At 43.6% G+C, this 23,114-nt stretch overlaps 1 pseudogene; it reads right to left on the reverse strand.

The window, feature by feature from the left end:
• Positions 1-4,327: 4,327 nt before the first annotated feature.
• Positions 4,328-23,114, reverse strand: part of LOC140204660 (uncharacterized) — an 83,971-nt pseudogene continuing 65,184 nt past the window's right edge.

A 23,114-nucleotide genomic window follows, 5' to 3' on the forward strand; every position in this document is an offset into this window, starting at 1 on the left:
AAGTGTCGTCACAGGTAGATAGGGTCGTAAAGAGAGCTTTTGGTACATTGGCCTTTATTAATCAAAGTATTGAGTATAAGAGCTGGAATGTTATGATGAGGTTGTATAAGGCATTGGTGAGGCCGAATCTGGAGTATTGTGTTCAGTTTTGGTCACCAAATTGCAGGAAGGATATAAATAAGGTTGAAAGAGTGCAGAGAAGGTTTACAAGCATGTTGCCGGGACTTGAGAAACTCAGTTACAGAGAAAGGTTGAATAGGTTAGGACTTTATTCCCTGGAGCGTAGAAGAATGAGGGGAGATTTGATAGAGGTATATAAAATTATGATGGGTATAGATAGAGTGAATGCAAGCAGGCTTTTTCCACTGAGGCAAGGGGAGAAAAAAACCAGAGGACATGGGTTAAGGGTGAGGGGGGGAAAAGTTTAAAGGGAACATTGGGGGGGGGGGCTTCTTCACACAGAGAGTGGTGGGAGTATGGAATGAGCTGCCAGATGAGGTGGTAAATGCGGGTTCTTTTTTAACATTTAAGAATAAATTGGACAGATACATGGATAGGAGGTGTATGGAGGGATATGGTCCGTGTGCAGGTCAGTGGGACTAGGCAGAAAATGGTTCGGCACAGCCATGAAGGGCCAAAGGGCCTGTTTCTGTGCTGTAGTTTCTATGGTTCTATGGCTGATCATCCAACTCAGAACCCTGCACCAGCCTTCCCTCCATAGCCCCTGATCCCCATAGCCACAAGGGCCATATCTAACTCCCTCTTAAATATAGCCAATGAACTGGCCTCAACTGTTTCCTGTGGCAGAGAATTCCACAGATTCACCACTCTCTGTGTGAAGAAGTTTTTCCTAATCTCAGTCCTAAAAGGCTTCCCCCTTATCCTCAAACTGTGACCCCTCGTTCTGGACTTCGCCAACATCGGGAACAATCTTCCTGCATCTAGCCTGTCCAATCCCTTTAGGATTTTATACGTTTCAATCAGATCCCCCCTCAATCTTCTAAATTCCAACAAGCACAAGCCTAGTTCATCCAGTCTTTCTTCATATGAAAGTACTGCCATCCCAGGAATCAATCTGGTGAACCTTCTTTGTACTCCCTCTATGGCAAGGATGTCTTCCTCAGATTAGGGGACCAAAACTGCACACAATACTCCAGGTGTGGTCTCACCAAGGCCTTGTACAACTGCAGTAGTACCTCCCTGCTCCTGTACTCGAATCCTCTCGCTATAAATGCCAACATACCATTCGCCTTTTTCACCACCTGCTGTACCTGCATGCCCACCTTCAATGACTGGTGTATAATGACACCCAGGTCTCGTTGCACCTCCCCTTTTCCTAATCGGCCACCATTCAGATAATAATCTGTTTTCCTATTTTTGCCACCAAAGTGGATAACTTCACATTTATCCACATTAAATTGCATCTGCCATGAATTTGCCCACTCACCCAACTTATCCAAGTCACCCTGCATCCTCTTAGCATCCTCCTCACAGCTAACACTGCCGCCCAGCTTCGTGTCATCCGCAAACTTGGAGATGCTGTATTTAATTCCCTCATCCAAGTCATTAATATATATTGTAAACAACTGGGGTCCCAGCACTGAGCCTTGCGGTACCCCACTAGTCACTGCCTGCCATTCTGAAAAGGTCCGATTTATTCTCACTCTTTGCTTCCTGTCTGCCAACCAATTCTCTATCCACATCAATACCTTACCCCCAATACCGTGTGCTTTAAGTTTGCACACTGATCTCCTGTGTGGGACCTTGTCAAAAGCCTTTTGAAAATCCAAATATACCACATCCACTGGTTCTCCCCTATCCACTCTACTAGTTACATCCTCAAAAAAATCTATGAAATTCGTCAGACATGATTTTCCTTTCACAAATCCATGCTGACTTTGTTCGATGATTTCACCGCTTTCCAAATGTGCTGTTATCACATCTTTGATAACTGACTCCAGCAGTTTCCGCACCACCGACATTAGGCTAACCGGTCTATAATTCCCCGGTTTCTGTCTCCCTCCTTTTTTAAAAAGAGGGGTTACATTAGCCACTCTGCAATCCTCAGGAACTAGTCCAGAATCTAACGAGTTTTGAAAAATTATCACTAATGCGTCCACTATTTCTTGGGCTACTTCCTTAAGCACTCTGGGATGCAGACCATCTGGCCTTGGGGATTTATCTGCCTTTAATCCCTTCAACTTACCTAACACCACTTCCCTACTAACATGTATTTCGCTCAGTTCCTCCATCTCACTGGACCCTCTGTCCCCTACTATTTCTGGAAGATTATTTATGTCCTCCTTAGTGAAGACAGAACCAAAGTAATTATTCAATTGGTCTGCCATGTCCTTGCTTCCCATAATCAATTCACCTGTTTCTGTCTGTAGGGGACCTACAATTGTCTTTACCAGTCTTTTCCTTTTTACATATCTATAAAAGCTTTTACAGTCAGTTTTTATGTTCCCTGCCAGTTTTCTCTCATAATCTTTTTGCCCCTTCCTAATTAAGCCCTTTGTCCTCCTCTGCTGAACTCTGAATTTCTCCCAGTCCTCAGGTGAGCCACTTTTTCTGGCTAATTTGTATGCTTCTTCTTTGGAATTGATACTATCCCTAATTTCTCTTGTCAGCCATGGGTGCACTACCTTCCTTGATTTATTCTTTTGCCAAACTGGGATGAACAATTGTTGTAGTTCATCCATGCAATCTTTAAATGCTTGCCATTGCATATCCACCGTCAATCCTTTAAGTGTCATTTGCCAGTCTATCTTAGCTAATTCATGTCTCATACCTTCAAAGTTACCCCTCTTTAAGTTCAGAACCTTTGTTTCTGAATTAACTATGTCACTCTCCATCTTAATGAAGAATTCCACCATATTATGGTCACTCTTACCCAAGGGGCCTCTCACGACAAGATTGCTAATTAACCCTTCCTCATTGCTCAAAACCCAGTCTAGAATAGCCTGCTCTCTAGTTGGTTCCTCGACATGTTGGTTCAAAAAACCATCCCGCATACATTCCAAGAAATCCTCTTCCTCAGCACCTTTACCAATTTGGTTCACCCAATCTACATGTAGATTGAAGTCACCCATTATAACTGCTGTTCCTTTATTGCACACATTTCTAATTTCCTGTTTAATACCATCTCCGACCTCACTACTACTGTTAGGTGGCCTGTACACAACTCCCACCAGCATTTTCTGCCCCTTAGTGTTATGCAGCTCTACCCATATCCATTCCACATCCTCCCGGCCCATGTTCTTCCTTTCCATTGCGTTAATCTCATCTTTAACCAGCAATGCCACCCCACCTCCTTTTCTTTCATATCTTTCATATTGAATATCCCTGAACATTGAGCTCCCATCCTTCGTCACCCTGGAGCCATGTCTCTGTGATCCCAACTATATCATAAATCATTAATAACAATCTGCACTTTCAATTCATCCACCTTGTTACAAATGCTCCTTGCATTGACACACAAAGCCTCCAGGCGCTCTTTTACAACTCTCTTAGCCCTTATACAATTATGTTGAAAAGTGGCCCTTTTTGATGCTTGCCCTGGATTTGCCGGCCTGCCACTTTTACTTTTCTCCTTACTACTTTTTGCTTCTATCCTCACTTTACACCCCTCTGTCTCTCTGCACTGGTTCCCATACCCCTGTTGTGAACTAACCTCCCCTTACTTAAAAGACGCACCCTTTAGAAGTGAAAATGACCCATAACATTGAAATAACCAGGGAATAAGGTGTTAAACTAACAGTGTCGTTCTTCCTTGGCCCAGATTTGAAGGACAAACGTGTCAGACGTAATTGCATTTAGTTTGTTTTCTTCAGTCTGCAGAAAACCATGCAAGAAATTCAAGGGAAACCTCTTCACCGACAGAGTGGTGACTATTTGGAACCCATCACCACAGGGAGACTGAGAGGTGAACAGCAGGGAAGAATTTAAAAGGACTGTTGTGGGCAGGGACCAGCTGACAGTTACTCTTTTCTATAGATAATTCTAGTTAACTACCAATATCACTCTTCTTTGGCCCAGAGATCTGGGGACAAACAATATTTCAGTCATAACTCCATTCAGCTCGCCTTCTTCTTCAGGAAATTCATGGGAAGCCTCTTCACCTACAGAGTGGTGACTGTTTGGAACCCATCACCACAGAGAGAGTGAGAGGTGAACAGCAGAGGGGGAATTAAAAGGACTGTCATGGAACAAAAGTACTGGCAGGGACCTCCTGGGCAGAGTTGATTCCCTAACGTACACTGGATGTGTTGTAGGTCCACTGAGTACCTGAGACAAAGTTTAAAATAAAACTGATTTATTTGTCACAAATCCAGAATATTAAACTCCAGTCCCATTAAATGTGAACATCAGAAGAAACTCCTCCCATGCCCAGTGAACTGGGTGCAGAACTGGGTGTGATGAGCAGCAGCAATAATTACAGAGTTTGACACCACTTGTGAACTTCCTCTGGATCTGGTAACTGTGTTAAATATCCAGCATGCAGTTTATTTCAACCTTCTCCCCAGTGTGAAGTCCGTAGTGCTTCCGAAGGTTGGACGAATGGTTGAACCTCTTCCCACATTCAGAGCATGTGAACGGCCTCTCCACAGTGTGAACTTGATAGTGTGCCACAAGGTTGCATGACTGAGAAAATCCCTTCCCACATTCAGAGCAGGTGAATGGCCTCTCTCCAGTGTGAATTCGCTGATGTTGCTTAAGGGAAGATGATCGAATGAATCCCTTCCCACAGTCTGAGCAGGTGAATGGTTTCTCCCCAGTGTGAACTCGCTGGTGTGCCAGTAAGTTAGATAACTGAGTGAATCCCTTCCCACAGTCTGAGCACGTAAATGATCTCTCTCCAGTGTGAACTCCCTGATGCTCCTTCAGGTGAAATGAGTGACTGAATCCCTTCCCACAGTGTGAGCAGGTAAATGGCTTCTCCCCATTGTGAACTCGCTGGTGTGCCAGTAAGTTAGATAACTGAGTGAATCCCTTCTCACAGTCTGGACATGTGAATGGTTTCTCCCCGGTGTGAACTCGCTGGTGTGCCTGTAGGTTAGGTAACTGAGTGAATCCCTTCCCACAGTCTGAGCAGGTGAACGGCCTTTCTCCAGTGTGAACTCGCTGATGTATCTTCAATTGAGATGACTGAGTAAATCCCTTCCCACATTCAGAGCATGTGAACGGCCTCTCTGCAGTGTGAACTTGATAGTGTGTCACAAGGTTGCACGACTGAGAAAATCCCTTTCCACACTCAGAGCAGGTGAATGGCCTCTCTCCAGTGTGAACCCGCAGGTGTTGCTTCAGGTAAGATGATTGAGTGAATCCCTTCCCACAGTCAGAGCAGGTGAATGGCCTCTCCACAGTGTGAACTCGCTGATGTTCCTTCAAGTGAGATGAATGAATGAATCCCTTCCCACAGTCTGAGCAGGTGAATGGCCTCTCCACAGTGTGAAATCGCTGGTGTCCCAGTAGGTCAGATGATTGATTGAATCCCCTTCCACTGCCTGAGCAGGTAAACATCATTTCCCCAGTGTAAACCAACTGTTGTGTCTGTAAGTAGGATAACTGATTGAATCCCACAGTCTGAGCTGTTGAACAGTCTCTCTGTTGTGTGTACTCACTGATGTGCCTGTAAATGGGATGACTGAGTGAATCACTTCCCAGTCTGAACAGATGAACAGCCTCTCCCCAGTGAGAACTTGCTCATGTGTCAGCAGATCAGATTATCAAGTAAATCTCTTCCCATACGTAGAACTATTGAACAGCCTCTTTCCTTGTCAACTCACTGGTGTGTCTGTGGATCAACTGAGTAAGTGAATCTCTTCCTAGACACGGAGCAAGTGAACGGCCTCTCACTACTGTGAAATTTCTGTTGTATGATCAGCTTGGATGACAGAATAAATAGCTTCTTGCAGACAGAACAGATCAACAAATGCTGGTGTGTTCTCAGCACCCCAGTTCCAGTGGACTCACTGAGTTCAAACCGAAAACTTCATTTCAGACACAAAGCGCTTTTACAACTGGGATGAGACACTTCTTCATCTCCTAGGATCAACAACAGAAATATCAGTGTTACAAAGGAAATATCTGCTCACTCCTTAAATATCTGGAGACATTAGAACTGACATGTTGTGTTTGGCATTCTGTTAAGCAGATTGTCATTTCCAACCTGTAAAAGGATTTACAAAAGACAACAATGGGTGAAGGACGGCATTTCAGATGAGATCAATTTAGTCTCGATAGTGATGTCCGACATCACACTACTACAGCGAGGTTCAACCCAAGTTGGAGGAACAACTTTTGATCTAACTGCGCACAGATCAGAGACCGGACTTACCATCCAGTTCTCTGCCTGTATCAGAATGGACCATTCCTGCCCGTCTTCAGTCTGTGACATGGCTCAGTTTGTCTCTCTCCATTAGTATTACTTCCACCACACACAGCTCTACAAAGAGCACTTGATATTACACGGCTGATCCTGGAAACCTTGTGATTACTTTGACTAACACCCCCCCCCACCCCCCCACCACAGGACTGATGGTGGTGAGTTCATCGATGGTAATTCCAATGAACATGAAGAGGAGGGCAGTTGACTGTCCCTTTAGATTGTGGCACTTTTGTGATGTGAAACCCGAATGTCACTTGTTGCCCAGGAGAAAGGTGTTTGATATGTACCCAAAGATAATAGCAGAAAAAACATGTTCTCGTGGGTAGAATGGTCCAGAGAAAGAGGTAAAACAAAGGTGATCTTCTCAAACTAAATGTGCTGTTCTAAATGTGCTGTTTAGTTGTTTTTTCCCCTGCAGCACTAACTGACGTTTTCATTGACTGGAAGGTAAACACATTTATTTAGTTATAAAGGCAAGAGTTTTAAGAGATTTCAATCTTAACAAATATACTCAAAAATTTCTATAGATGTACCGTGGAAAGCATTCTGACAGGCTGCATCACTGTCTGGTATGGGGGTTACTGCACAGGACCAGAAGAAGCTGCAGAGGGCTGTAAATTTACTCAGCTCCATGTTGGGTACGAGCCTACAAAGTACCCAGGACATCTTCAAGGAGCAGTGTCTCAGAAAGGCTGCATCCATTATTAAGGACCTCCAGCACCCAGGGCATGCCCTTTTCTCACTGTTACCATCAGGTAGGAGGTACAGAAGCCTGAAGGTACACACTCAGCAATTCAGGAACAGCTTCTTCCCCTCTGCCATCCGATTCCTAAATGGACATTGAACCCTTGGACGCTACCTCACTTTTTCTGTTTTTTTGCACAATTTTTAATCTATTCAATACACATATATAAAGTATACTGAATAATATTTACTTACTATTATTATTTTTTTTCTTCTATATTATGTATTGCATTGAACTGCTACTACTAAGTTAATAAATTTCACGTTACATGCCAGAGATAATAAACTTGATTCTAATTCTTCATCTTAGATTAATTCACAAGTATATTTTGTTCTGAATTCTTAATCCTTGGATTTAGATAGCTGGAGTTCAGCTGTGTCTGACAGATCCATCCGTTCCCATTCTTTCCGCCTGCAGATCCAGACACACTGTATGGACTGCTGGGGAAAACGCCAGAATTATCCCCCATGGCTGCCACTATAGTAAACCCCACAAAAGCCAACAATAGACTGTCTTTCAAGCTGGTGAATCTTCACAACGTGACAGGCTCTGATGTAGTACCTGGCAAGGCTCTGAAAACCTGTGCCAACCAACTGGCGGGGGTGTTCAAAGACATTTTCAATCCCTCATTACTACAGACAGAGGTTCTGACCTGTTTCAAAAGGATCAATTCATTTCTCAGCAAGTACCTGGACTCACTGCAATTTGTCTATTGCTACAATAAGTCTACAGCAGATGAGATCTCATTGGCTGTTCACACAGCCTTAGATCGCACGGATAATACTAATACTTATGCCAGGATGGTGTTTATTGACTACAGCTCAGCATTTCACACAATCATTCCTAAGGTTCTGAATGAAAAGCTTCAAAACCTGGGCATTTGTAACTCCCTCAGCAATTGGATCCTCAACTTCCTCACCGGAAGATCAGAATCTGTGTGGATCACAAATAATTTCTCCACCTCAATGATAATCAACGCTGGTGCACCTCAAGGTTGTATGCTTTGCCCACTCCCCTACTCTGTACACACGACTGTGCGGTTAGGCACAGTTCAAATGCTACCTCTCAATTCACTGATGACACAACTATTTTTGGCAGAATTTCAGATAGTGATGAGATGGCATACAGGAGCAAGATATAATAGTGGTGTCACAGTAACAACTTTGCACTCAACGTCAATAAGACCAGATTGTACACTTCAAAAAAGGGTAAGTCGAGGGTCACACACCAGTCCTAATGGAGATATCAGATTGGAAAGAGTGAGCAATTGCAAGTTACTGGGTGTCAATATCTCTGAGAACCTATCCTGGGTTCAACATACTGAGGCGCTTATAAAGAAGGAACAACAGCGGCTATATTTTATTAGGAGCTTGAGAAGATTTGGTATGTCACCAATTACACTTGCAAATTTCTACATGGAGCGCCTTCTAACTGGCGCACAGTCGGCTGGTATGGGGGTGGGGGCTACTGCACAGGATGGAAAGAAGCTGCAAAAAATTGTAAATTCAGTCAGCTCCATTGTGGACACCAGCATTCAGGATATCTTCAAGCAGCCCCCAATACTTATGGACTCTGTTCTCATTGCTGCCATCAGGAAGGAGGTACAGAAGCCTGAAGGCACACACTAATGATTTTGGAACACCTTCTCCCCTCTTTCATTTGATTTCTGAATGGACATTGAACCCATGAACACGACTTCAATAATTTTGCACTACTTGTTTAAGTAACTATATAAATATATACTTACTGCAATTTGTTTTTATTAATGCACTGCATTGTTCCGCTGCCGCAAAGACAAATTTCACGACATTACCGGTGATATGAAACCTAATTCTGAACGAGGCCCATCTGTCCATCACGGTCCCGGCCGTGCGCATGATGCGCTACGCAAATTGCGCCACGTCTTCGCTCATTCACGGAAAACTTCCCGGAGCCCCTGTGGGGATCGTGGGGCTGTCAGAGAGGGAAAGGACCGAAACGTGCCGGGGTGCGGGTCCACGGTGTGTCCGGAGCTCGTAACAATTGTCCCGCACCAGTGATGATGAAACCCGGCTCCAACCTACCGCCGATCCTGCAGAGTCTGTTGTCCACTGAGCGCATGCGTGATTTTGGGAAACGACCTGCAGCTACTACACATGCGCGTTTGAACTGGTAACCAATTTTGAAGCGTGGGCATGCCAGGTGCCTTTAAAAACAAGCGCTGCTTCCACGCCACACGTCTCAAAAACAGACCAATATTTGTATGTAGAAAACTCAGAAGCTATTTTAACGCAGCAAGCTCGCACATACTTAAGGTCAACAGGCAATCTTGGAACTATTGTCAAAGTCCAACTCACAAATGCAAATATAAAACACAAGAGATTCTGTAGATGCTGGAAATAAACAGTAGAGCAACACCCACAAAGTGCTGCAGGAACTCAGCAGCTCAGGCAGCATCTAACCAGAGGAGTAAACAGTCTTAAGCATAGTGAAGTGGTTTGACCTGAAACATCAACACTTTATTGATAGCTATATGATAGGGTTATGGGCTGAGTGCAGGTCGGTGGGACCAGGTGAGAGTAAGGGTTCGGCACGGACTAGAAGGGCCGAGATGGCCTGTTTCCGTGCTGTAATTGTTATATGGTTATATTCCTCTTTATAGATGCTGCCTGAGTCACTGAGTTCATCAGTATTTTAGACCATAAGATATAGGAGCAGAATTAGGCCATTTGGCCCATTGAGTCTGCTCCACTATTTCATCATGGCTGATCCAAGTTTCCTCTCAGCCCCAGTATCCTGCCTTCCCCCAGTATCCCTTCATACCCTGATCAATCACGAATTTATTAACCTCTGTCTTAACTCTACTGTACATAAAGACTTAGCCTCCATACTTCACCACTTTCTGGCTAAAGAAATTCCTCCTCATCTCTGTTCTAAAAGTACACCCCTTTATCCTGAGGGTGTGTCGATGGTCTTAGACACTCCCACCACAGGAAATATCATCTCCATATCTACTCTATCAAGGCCTCTCCCCATTCAATTAGTCACCCCTCAGTCTTCTGAATTCCAGTCAATACAAGCCCACAGCCATCAAATACTCTTCATATGATAAGCCATTCATTCCTGGAATTATTTTCATGAATTTCTTTTGAACTCTCTCCAGTTTCAGCACATCCTTTCTAAGATAAGCAACCCAAGCCTGCTAACAATACTCCAAGTGAAGCCTCACGAGTGCTTTACAATACTTCAACATTACATCCTTGCTTTTATATTCTAGTCCTCCTGAAATGGATGCCAATATTGCACTTGCCTTCCTCACCATGGACTCAACCTGCAAATTAACCTTTAAGGAATCCTGCACAAGGACTCCCAAGTCCCTTTGTGCCTCAGATTGTTGCTTTTTCCCTCTATTTAGAAATAGTCATCCCTTTCATTTCTTATTCAAAAGTGCATGACCACAGACTTCCTGACACTGCATCATCTGCCATTCTTTATCCATTTATATGCCTATTCTCCTAATCTAAGTCTTTCTGTAGCCTCTCTATTTCCTCAAAACTACCTATCTTCGTATTAACTGCTAACTTTGCAACAAAGCCATCAATTCCATCATCCAAATCAATAACATATAACATAATCTGTCCCAACACAGACCCCTGTGGAACACCACTAGTCACCGGCATCCATTTGAAAAGGCTTCCTTTATTTCCACTCTTTGCCCCCTGCCAATCAACCATTGCTTTATCCAAGCTAGAGTCTTTCCTGTTAATACCATGGGCTCGTGGCTTCCTAGGCAGTCACATGTGTGGCACCTTGTCAAAGGCCTTCTGAAAATACAAGTACACAACAACAACCGATTCCCCTTTGTCTATCCTGCTTGTTGTGCCTGTCACCTTGTTCTTCCTCTTGAAAGACAATGTGTCGTTGGCCTCTAAGACAGAGATCACAGGTCGCTGTGTGTTACAGGTATCCATACAGATGCAGGTTTATTCTCCTTTTAAAAGATCGGGTCCTGAATATTCTAATGGGGGAGGGTGAGCAGCCAGTTGTCTTGGTACATGTTGGTACCAATGACATAGATAGGACAAAGGAGGAGGTCCTGAAGAGAGATTTCCAGGAGTTAGGAAGGAAGCTGAGAAGCAGGACCTCCAGGGTAGTAGTCTCGGGATTGCTACCTGTGCCACGTGCTAGCGAGGGCAAGAGTAGTCGGATCAGGCAGATGAATGCGTGGTTGAGAGACTGGTGTAGGGGGCAGGGCTTCAGATTCTTGGATAATTGGGATCTCTTCTGGGGGAAGTATGACCTGTTCAAAAAGGACAGGTTACACCTGAACCCAAAGGGGACCAATATCCTGGCGGGAAAGTTTAATAGAGCTGTTAGGGAGGGTTTAAACTAATTTGGCAGGGGGATGGGAACCGGAATGATAGAGCGGAGGAAGGGGAAAACAGAAATAAATCTAAGATAGTGAGCAGTAAAGATGTCAGAAAAGACAGGCAGGTGATGGGGCAAATGTGTAGCCATTGGGATGAGTTACAGCTTAATAAAGTTGCAGTGAAATCAAAGCAAAAAGTATCAAATACTGGTCTTAAGGTGTTGTACTTAAATGCACGCAGCATAAGGAATAAGGTGGATGATCTTGTTGTACAGCTACAGATTGGCAGGTATGATATTGTGGCCATCACTGAGACCTGGCTAAAGGATGCATGTCTCTGGGAGCTGAACGTCCAAGGATACACGGTGTATCGGAAGGATAGGAAGGTAGGCAGAGGGGGAGGCGTGGCTTTATTGGTAAGAAATGATATTAAATCATTAGAAAGAGGTGATATGGGATCGGAAGGTGCAGAATCTTTATGGTAGGCTTATTCAGAAAGTTAGAAGGCATGGGATCCAGGGAAGTTTGGCCAGGTGGATTCAGAATTGGCTTGCCTACAGAAGGCAGAGGGTGGTGGTGGAGGGAGTACATTCAGATTGGAGGATTGTGACTAGTGGTGTCCCACAAGGATCTGTTCTGGGACCTCTACTTTTCGTGATTTTTATTGACGACCTGGATGTGGGGGTAGAAGGGTGGGTTGGCAAGTTTGCAGATGACACAAAGGTTGGTGGTGTTGTAGATAGTGTAGAGGATTGTCAAAGATTGCAGAGAGACATTGATAGGATGCAGAAGTGGGCTGAGAAGTGTCAGATGGAGTTCAACCCGGAGAAGTGTGAGGTGGTACACTTTGGAAGGACAAACTCCAAGGCAGAGTACAAAGTAAATGGCAGGATACTTGGTAATGTGGAGGAGCAGAGGGATCTCGGGTTACATGTCCACAGATCCCTGAAAGTTGCCTCATAGGTGGATAGGGTAGTTAAGAAAGCTTATGGGGTGTTATAAGTCGAGGGATAGAGTTTAAGAGTCGCGATGTAATGATGCAGCTCTATAAAACTCTGGTTAGGCCACACTTGGAGTATTGTGTCCAGTTCTGGTCACCTCACTATAGGAAGGACGTGGAAGCATTGGAAAGGGTACAGAGGAGATTTACCAGGATGCTGCCTGGTTTAGAAAGTATGCATTATGATCAGAGATTAAGGGAGCTAGGGCTTTACTCTTTGGAGAGAAGGAGGATGAGAGGAGACATGATAGTGGCGTACAAGATAATAAGAGGAATAGATAGAGTGGATAGCCAGCGCCTCTTCCCCAGGGCACCACTGCTCAATACAAGAGGACATGGCTTTAAGGTAAAGGGTGGGAAGTTCAAGGGAGATATTAGAGGAAGGTTTTCTACTCAGAGAGAGGTTGGTGCGTGGAATGCACTGCCTGAGTCCGTGGTGGAGGCAGATACACTAGTGAAGTTTAAGAGACTACTAGACAGGTATATGGAGGAATCTAAGGTGGGGACTTATATGGGAGGCAGGGTTTGAGGGTCGGCACAACATTGTGGGCCGAAGGGCCTGTACTGTGCTGTACTATTCTATTTCTATGTTCTATGTTTATGGGTTGAGCTAAGAAATAGCAGGGGTAAAAGGACCCTGATGGCAGTTATCTATAGGCCTCCAAACAGCTGCAGGGATGTGGACTACAAATTACAACTGGAAATAGAAAAGGTTTGTCAGAAGGGCAGTGTTATGATAATTGTGGGAGATTTTAACATGCGAGTAGATTGGGAAAATCAGGTCAGCACTGGATCTCAAGAGAGAGAATTTGTAGAATGTCTGCGAGATGGCTTTTTAGAACAGCTTGTTGTTGAGCCTACCAGGGGATCGGCTGTACTGGATTGGGTATTGTGTAATGAACCGGAGGTGATTGGAGAGATTGAGGTGAAGGAACCCTTAGGAGGCAGTGATCATAACATGACTGAGTTCACTGTGAAATTAGAAAAAGAGAAGCCGAAATCTGATGTGTTGGTATTTCAGTGGAGTAAAGGAAATTACAGTGGCATGAGAGAGGAACTGGCCAAAGTTGACTGGAAAGAGACACTGGCGGGAAAGACAGCAGAACAGCAGTGACTGGAGTTTATGCGAGAAATGAGGAATGTGCAAGACAAGTATATTCCAAAAAAGAAGAAATTTTCCGGTGGAAAAAGGATGCAACCGTGGTTGACAAGAGAAGTCAAAGCCAAAGTTAAAGCAAAAGAGAAGGCATACAAGGAAGCAAAAATTAGTGGAAAGACAGAGGATTGGGAAGTTTTTAAAACCTTACAAAAGGAAACCAAGAAGGTCATTAAGAGAGAAAAGATTAACTATGAAAGGAAGCTAGCAAGTAATATCGAAGAGGATACTAAAAGCTTTTTCAAGTATATAAAGAGTAAGAGACAGGTGAGAGTAGATATAGGACCAATAGAAAATGATGCTGGAGAAATTGTAATGGGAGATGAGGAGATGGCAGAGGAACTGAACAAGTATTTTGCATCAGTCTTCACTGAGGAAGACAGCAGTATACCGGACACTCAAGGGTGGCAGGGAAGAGAAGTGTGCACAGTCACAATTACGACAGAGAAAGTACTCAGGAAGCTGAATAGGCTAAAGGTAGATAAATCTCCTGGACCAGATGGAATGCACCCTCATGTTCTGAAGGAAGTAGCTGTGGAGATTGCAGAGGCATTAGCGATGATCTTTCAAAGTCGATAGATTCTGGCATGGTTCCGGAGGACTGGAAGATTGCAAATGTCACTCTGCTATTTAAGAAGGGGGCAAGGAAGCAAAAAAGAAGTTATAGCAAACAACAGGAATTCTGCAGATGCTGGAAATTCAAGCAACACATATAAAAGTTGCTGGTGAATGCAGCAGGCCAGGCAGCATCTCTAGGAAGAGGTGCAGTCAACGTTTCAGGCCGAGACCCTTCGTCAGGACTCAAAATTGTAGACCTGTTAGCTTGACATCCGTGGTTGGGAAGTTGTTGGAGTCGATTGTCAAGGATGAGGTTACAGAGTACCTGAAGGCACATGACAAGATAGGCAGAACTCAGCATGGATTCCTTAAAGGAAAATCCTGCCTGACAAACCTATTACAATTTTTTGAGGAAATCAGCAGTAGGCTAGACAAGGGAGATGCAGTGGATGTTGTATATTTGGATTTTCAGAAGGCCTTTGACAAGGTGCCACATATGAGGCTACTTAACAAGATAAGAGCCCATGGAATTACGGGAAAGTTACATACGTGGATAGAGTGTTGGCTGATTGACAGGAAACAGAGAGTGGGAATAAAGGGATCCTATTCTGGTTGGCTGCCGGTTACCTGTGGTGTTCCGCAGGGATCAGTGTTGGGGCCGCTTCTTTTTACATTATACATCAATGATTTAGATTATGGAATAGATGGCTTTGTGGCTAAGTTTGCTGACGATACGAAGATAGGTGGAGGGGCCGGTAGTGCTGAGGAAATGAAGAGTCTGCAGAGAGACTTGGATAGATTGGAAGAATGGGCAGAGAAGTGGCAAATGAAGTACAATGTTGGAAAGTGTATGGTTATGCACTTTGGCAGAAAAAATAAACGGGCAGACTATTATTTAAATGGGGAAAGATTTCAAAGTTCTGAGATGCAATGGGACTTGGGAGTCCTCGTACAGGATACCCTTAAAGTTAACCTCCAGGTTGAATCAGTAGTGAAGAAGGCGAATGCAATGTTGGCATTCATTTCTAGAGGAATCGAGTATCGGAGCAGGGATGTGATGTTGAGGCTCTATAAGGCACTGGTGAGACCTCACTTGGCGTACTGTGGGCAGTTTTGGTCTCCTTATTTAAGAAAGGATGTGCTGACGTTGGAGAGGGTACAGAGAAGATTCACTGGAATGATTCCGGGAATGAGAGGGTTAACATATGAGGAACGTTTGTCCGCTCTTGGACTGTATTCCTTGCAGTTTAGAAGAATGAGGGGAGACCTCATAGAAACATTTCGAATGGACAGAGTGGATGTGGCAAAGTTGTTTCCCATGATGGGGTGTCTAGTACGAGAGGGCATGACTTAAGGATTGAAGGGCGCCCTTTCAGAACCGAAATGCGAAGAAATTTTTTTAGTCAGAGGGTGGTGAATCTATGGAATTTGTTGCCACAGGCAGCAGTGGAGGCCAAGTCATTGGGTGTATTTAAGGCAGAGATTTATAGGTATCTGAGTAGCCAGGGCATCAAAAGTTATGGTGAGAAGGCAGGGGAGTGGGACTAAATAGGAGAAAATGGATCAGCTCATGATAAAATGGTGGAGCAGACTCGATGGGCCGAATGGCCTACTTCTGCTTCTTTGTCTTATGGTCTTATGGTCTTAAAATGTGCATGAAAGGATTTGAGCTCATCTGGGAGTGATGCATCACTGGCGTTCATGATGTTGGGTTTTGCTCTGTGAAAAGCAATGGCCTGCAAACCTTTCCAGAGTTAATGCGAATCTGCTTCTGCCTCTAACCTCATATGGAATTGTTCTTTTGCTCTTGTTAGCCCTCCATAAGTCCTGGCCTTCTTGTATCGTCCTGGATCACCAGACTTGAATATTACAGATCCAGCCCTTAGCAGACTATGAACCTCCTGGTTCATTCACAGCTTTTGATTTGGGTGCATAGAATATATTCTCATAGGCATACAATCATCCATACAGGTTTTAATAAAGTCAGTGACAACTGTGACATACTCATTCAGTCTGTAAGATGTATCCTTGAATACAGTCTAGTCCACCAACTTAAAACAGTCCTGTAAGTGCTCCTGCCACTTCTTTGTCCATACTCTCTTGCTCCTAAGAGCTTAATGTATCGAAAGGAAAGGCAGCTAGGTAGAGGGGGTAGGGTAGCTCTGTTGGTAAAAGATGAAATCAGATCATTAGAAAGAGGTGACACAGGAGATGGTAGTGTGGAATCATTGTGGGTAGAGCTAAGAAACTACAAGGGTAAAAAGACCCTGATGGGAGCTATACACAAACCTCTGGACAGAAGCAAAGATGTAGTCTACAAATTATAATGGGAGATAGAAAATGCATGTCAAAACAGCAATGTAATGATACTTATGGGGATACCAATATGCAGGTACTTTGGAAAAACCAGGTTGGTGTTGAGCCCAAGAGGGGGAGTTCTTAAAATGCTGACAAGATAGCTTTTTATGGTAGATAAACTTGTACCAGATAGTCATGTATAACATTGTGGGCATCACTGGATCTTTGAAGAAAGAAGATTATAGCTTGGAGCTTATGTTCAAGGATACACATTATGTTGAAAAGATGGGTAGGGTTTGATTCTCATCAAATCATTAAAAAGAAGTTACATAGAATCAAAAGGTATAGAACCATTGTGGGTCGAGCTAAGAGATGCAAAGGTTGAAAAAAAAAGGACCCTGGTGGGAATTATATACAGACCCCCAAACAGTAACAAAGATGTGACTTGCAAATTACAATGGGAGATAGAAAATGCCAGGGGTCGGGGGGTGGGAAATGTTGCAATAGTCATGGGCAATTTCAATATCAAGGCAGATCGGGAAAGTCAGGTTGGTGCTGGATTCCAGGATGGGGAATTCCTAGAGGAATGTGTAGAATGCCTACAAGATGGCTTATCAGAGCAGCTCATGTGGAGTCCACTTGGGGATCAGCTATTCTGGATTGGGTGTTGTGTCATGAACCAAAATTGATTAGAGATCTTAAAGGCAAAGGAGCCCTTTGGGCCAGTGATCATAATATGATAGAATTCACCCCAAAATTTGAGAAGAAGCAGCTAAAATCAGGAGTGTCAGTATTATAATGGACTAAAGGGAATTACAGAGGCATGAGAGAGGAGCTGGCAAAAACTGATTCAAAGAGAACACTATCAGGGATGATGGCAAAGAAGCAATGGCTAGCGATTTTTGGAGCAATTCTGAAGGCACAGGATAGATACATTCCAAGGAAGTAGTATTTTAAAGGCAGGATGCAGCAATGTGGTTGACGAGGGAAGTCAAAACCAACATAAAAGCCAAAGAAAGGGTATGTAATAAAGCAAAACTTAAGAGGAAAAATAGTGGATTGGGAAGCTTTTAAAAAAACACAACAGGAAGGCAACAAAAAAGTCATAGTGAGGAAAAGATGGAATACAAAGATAAGATAGCCAATAATATTAAAAAGGAGACCAAAAGTTTCTTCAGATATATAAAATGTAAAAGACAGTCAAGAGTAGATATTGGACCTGCTGGAAAATGATGCTGGAGAGGTAGTAACGTGAAACAAGTAGATGGTGGATGAACTGAATAAATATTTTGCATCAGTTCTCACTGGAGTAGACACTAGCAGTATGCCAAAAATTCAAGAGTGTCAGGTGGCAGGAGTGAGTAATGTTGCCATTACTAGGGAGAAGGTGCTTGGCAAACTGTACTGCCTGAAGGTAGATAGGTCACCTGAACCAGATGGTGTACACCCCAGGGTTCTGAAAGAGGTGGCTAAAAAGATTGTGGTGGCATTAGTAATTGAGGACTGAAAAATTGCAAATGTTACTCATTACTTCTAGAAGGTATACTTGCAGAAGAAAGGAAATTATAGGCCAGTTAGTCTGACCTCAGTGGTTGGGAAGATACTGGAGTTGATTTGTAAGGATGTGATTTTGAGATATATGGAGGGACATGGTAAAATAGATCATAGTCAACATGAAATTCTCAAGGGAAAATCTTGCTTGACAAATCTGTTGGAATTCTTTGAAGAAATAACAAGGATAGGCAAAGAAGAATTGGTGGCTGTTATGTAGCTGTTGTTTTCAGAAGGCCTTTGACAAAATATGCCTCGTTTTTGAATGATTGACAACTAATATGTTGATATTATGAAAGAAATATCTGTTCATTCCTTCAATAACTTGAAGACAATTTATCTCTACCTGAGGATGAATTTCTCTGCTGCCTCTTTCTTACCTTAATGTACTCACTGCATAGGACCTCTTCCCCATTCTTGCCAATGTCATTGGTGCAAATATGCATCACAACCTCTTGTTACCTCTTCCCCTTGACAATATCTTGCAGCCACTCGATACAAACTGGACCCTAGCTCCCAGGAGGCAACACACTGTTGTCTCTTTTGAGGCCACAGAACCTCCTTTTTGTCCCCCTATGGAGTCCCCTATAACTACTGCCCTGTCTTACTTTACCCTTCCCTGCTGAGCTTCAGAGACAGCCACAGTGCCACCAGCCTGACTGCTGCTGTGTGCCCTAATGGATCATCCCCTAGCAGTAATGGCCACAGGGGAACCCAGCGCTGACTTCTTAATCCTCTTTCCTCTCCTGAAGGTCACCCATCCATCATCCGAAGCCTGCAATCTTCAAAAGTCTCATCTATAATATCTTCAGTCTCTTGAATGATCCTGAGCACATCCAACCCCAGCTCCAACTCCTTGACCCAGTCAGTCAGGCACTGAGGTTGAGTGCACTTCCAGCAGATGTAGTCAAGGTGGAATCCCTTCCTACACTCCGAGCAGGTGAATTGCCTCTCGGCAGTGTGAACTCACTGGTGTTTCTTTATGTTGGGATACTAAATATATCCCTTCCCACAAACAGAGTAGGTCAACAACCTTTTCTCTACTGTGCAGTTGCTGGTGTGCTTTGCAAGCCGGATTAATGACTGAATCCCTTCCCACACTTAGAACAGATGAACAACTTTTCCCTTCGGGTTCTCTACTGTATCATCATGTCAGATGACATAATGAATCCCTCCCTCACTTCAAATAGTTGAGCATCTGATCTCCAGTGAAGATATGCTGGAGTGTTTCAATGAGAAGTTAAAACAGAAAACTTAGTTTCAGACATAAAGCAGATGTACATTTCAAGCTGCCTTGTTTCTGAAGGATCAACAACTGATATGATGGTGTTACACAGGAAATATTTGTTCACTCCTTCAATAACTCAAAGACAATTTATCTCCAGGTTGCTTCATCCAAATCTTACTCTCCACCGACATGTGTACAGGTTCTCATTGCTAGGACTAGTGTGAGATCTTCCCAGAAATAATCTAACATCTCCAACACCACATTCAATGGTATTCAAGTGCTGAAAAACTGACATTCAGAGCAGGACTGTTGAATTGTTGTGCTTGAGATTGTCATACTCAAACACCATGTAAAAATTTTACAAAAAAGTTGTCATCTATCCATCATTTGGCTCCATGTCTCTCTGTTCTTTGCTCAAAGTTAATAATTAACTGGCCTACCAGGAGCACACAGCTGCTCCTGAGACTTTCTGATCACTGTGACCCTGAAGTGATTGACAGTAGTGAACTCCATAATGGCAATACCAATGAATGTCAGGAATAGGCGTTTGGTCATTCTCATGGAAGACTGTTAATGTGTGGAGCTTTTGTGGTCTGAGTGCAACAAGTCTCTTGATATGATAGGTGTTTGTTATCATTGTATACCTTAATTGAAACGAAGAAATAATGGTCTCACAAAGGTGATCTATTAAAGAACCAAAAGTAACACAAGCAGTTTATTTATCTTGTGGAGCTCTAATAACGTTTTAATTCACTGGAAGTAGGACCCAGCTCTTTCTTTGAGGTCTTGGTCAGAACTACAAAATTACCATTAGCTATCAAGGTATGGATATCCAATGTGGACACGGGACCTAATCTCAATGCTCCACTTCAATTGGTAGAAAATTTGTCTACTCGTCTGAAAGATACATTATAATTTCTTAATTCTTCAACTATACTTTTCATCTGAGCCCCAAATCCTTAGCTTTAGGTAGCAAGATCTCAGCTTACCTGGGAGGTCCAGTGAGAGACTTTTTCCCAGGGCTGAAATGGTTCCCACAGGAGGACACAGATTTAAGGTGCTGGGGAGTAGGTACAGAGGAGATGTCAGGGGTAAGTTTTTTACGCAGAGTGCTGAGTGCATGGAATGGGCTGCCGGCAATGGTGGTGGAGGTGGATACAATATGGTCTTTTAAGAGACTTTTGGATAGGTACATGGAGCTTAGAAAAATAGAGGGCTATGGGTAAGCCTAGTAATTTCTAAGAACATAGGAACATGTAGGAACATGTTTGGCACAACTTTGTGGGCCAAAGTGCCTGTATTGTGCTGTAGGTTTTCCATGTTTCAGTGCACCCATTTCCAGAGCTTTTCCTCCACTAAATGCAAATGCGTCTTTTGGCACAATTTTGGACTCTTGACACTCATGTACTTGATTCACAGTGATATGTACTATTCTTCAGCTCAGAGATTTATCAGTAAGAACAGTGCCATTGAAAACATTTACAAACATTGCCACTCCTCTGCTAAATGGCACCATCTAATCAATATTTTTATGTGAACTCAGTTCGTAGTTTAATGCAGTTTAGTTCCACAAGCAATATACTCCATGTCAACAGGCACTGTATATGTCAGCAGTCCAAGTTAAACCTGATTTTTTTCACTGTCAATCAACTTCCAAACACTGCTACTCTGTCATTCATTGCCACACACTGCACCAACTCTGACTTGTGATTTAAAAGGACTGTAACGGAAATACTGACAGGGACCAGCAATGTGGAGTCTAGATGTGATATAGACTCAATAAGTATCTGAGATTAAGTTTAAAATAGAATTGATGTATTTTCACAGATCCAGAATATTAAACTAAAATCCCAGTAAACATGAATATCAGGAGAATAAACTCCTACCAGTCCCAGTGACCGGGGCACAGAACTGGGTGTGATGAGCAGCAGCAATAATTACAGAGTTTGACACCAACAGTCACTTGTGAACTTGTCTCTGGATTCAGTAACTGTGATGGTTAACTATCCAGCATGCAGCTGATTTAAACTTTTCCCCAGTGTGAACTCCATAGTGCTTCCAAAGGTTGGATGAATGATTGAATCCCTTCCCACATTCAGAGCAGGTGTACAGTCTCTCCCGTGTGAACTCACTGATGTACCTTTAGTTGAGATAACTGAGTGAATCCCTTCCCACAGTCTGAGCAGGTGAATGGTCTCTCCCCATTGTGAAATCGCTGGTGCGTCAGTAAGTTAGATAACTGAGAAAATCCCTTCCCGCAATCTGAGCAGGTGAACGGCTGCTTGCCAGTGTGAACTCGCTGATGTACCTTCAACTGAGATGACTGAATGTATCCCTTCCCACAATCTGAGCAGATGAATGGTTTCTCCCCAGTTAGAACTTGCTGGTGCACCACTAAATTAGAAAACTGAGTGAGTACCTTGCCACGATCTAAACACGTGAAAGGTTTCTCCCCAGTGTGAACACACTGGTGTCTCAGTAGGTTAGATAACTGTGTGAATCCCTTCCTGCAATCCGAGCAGATGAACAGCCTCTCCTCAGTGTGAACTCGCTGATGTACCTTCAATTGCGATGACTGAGTGAATCCCTTCCCACATTCAGAGCAGGTGAACGGCCTCTCCCCAGTGTAAATACGCAGATGTTCCTTTAGGTCAGATGATCAACTGAATCCCTTTCCACAATGTGAACATGTGAATGGTTTCTCCCCAGTATGAACTCGCTGATGTACCTTCAATTGAGATGATCGATAGAATCCCTTCCCACAGTCTAAGCAGGTAAACAGCATCTCTGCAGTGTGAAATAACTGGTATATCTGTTGGTGGGATAATTGATTGAATCCCACAGACTGAGCTGGTGAATGGCCTCTCTCTTCTGTGTACTCACTGCTGTGTCTGTGGATGGGATGACTGAGTGAATCACTTCCCGCCGTCTGAACAGATGAACAACCTCTCGTAGTCATAGTCATAGTCATACTTTATTGATCCCGGGGAAATTGGTTTTCGTTACAGTTTCACCACAAATAATTAAATAGTAATAAAACCATAAATAATTAAATAGTAATATGTAAATTATGCCAGGAAATAAGTCCAGGACCAGCCTATTGGCTCAGAGTGTCTGACCCTCCAAGGGAGGAGTTGTAAAGTTTGATGGCCACAGGCAGGAATGACTTCCTATGACGCTCAGTGTTGCATCTCGGTGGAATGAGTCTCTGGCTGAATGTACTCCTGTGCCCAACCAGTACATTATGTAGTGAATGGGAGACAATGTCCAAGATGGCATGCAACTTGGACAGCATCCTCTTTTCAGACACCACCATCAGAGTCCAGTTCCATCCCCACAACATCACTGGCCTTACAAATAAGTTTGGTGATTCTTTTGGTGTCTGCTACCCTCAGCCTGCTGGCCCAACACACAAAAGCAAACATGATCTCACTGGCCACCACAGACTCGTAGAACATCCTCAGCATCGTCCGACAGATGTTAAAGGACCTCAGTCTCCTCAGGAAATAGAGGTGGCTCTGACCCTTCTTGTAGACAGCCTCAGTGTTCTTTGACCAGTCCAGTTTATTGTCAATTCGTATCCGCAGGTATTTGTAATCCACCACCATGTCCACATTGACCCCCTGGATGGAAACAGGGGTCACCGGTACCTTAGCTCTCCTCAGGTCTACCACCAGCTCCTTAGTCTTTTTCACATTAAGCTGCAGATAATTCTGCTCACACCATGTGACAAAGTTTCCTACCGTAGCCCTGTACTCAGCCTCATCTCCCTTGCTGATGCATCCAACTATGGCAGAGTCATCAGAAAACTTCTGAAGATGACAAGACTCTGCGCAGTA

The sequence above is a fragment of the Mobula birostris genome, chromosome 11 (assembly GCF_030028105.1).
Source record: "Mobula birostris isolate sMobBir1 chromosome 11, sMobBir1.hap1, whole genome shotgun sequence".
Taxonomy (NCBI): Eukaryota; Metazoa; Chordata; class Chondrichthyes; order Myliobatiformes; family Myliobatidae; genus Mobula; species Mobula birostris.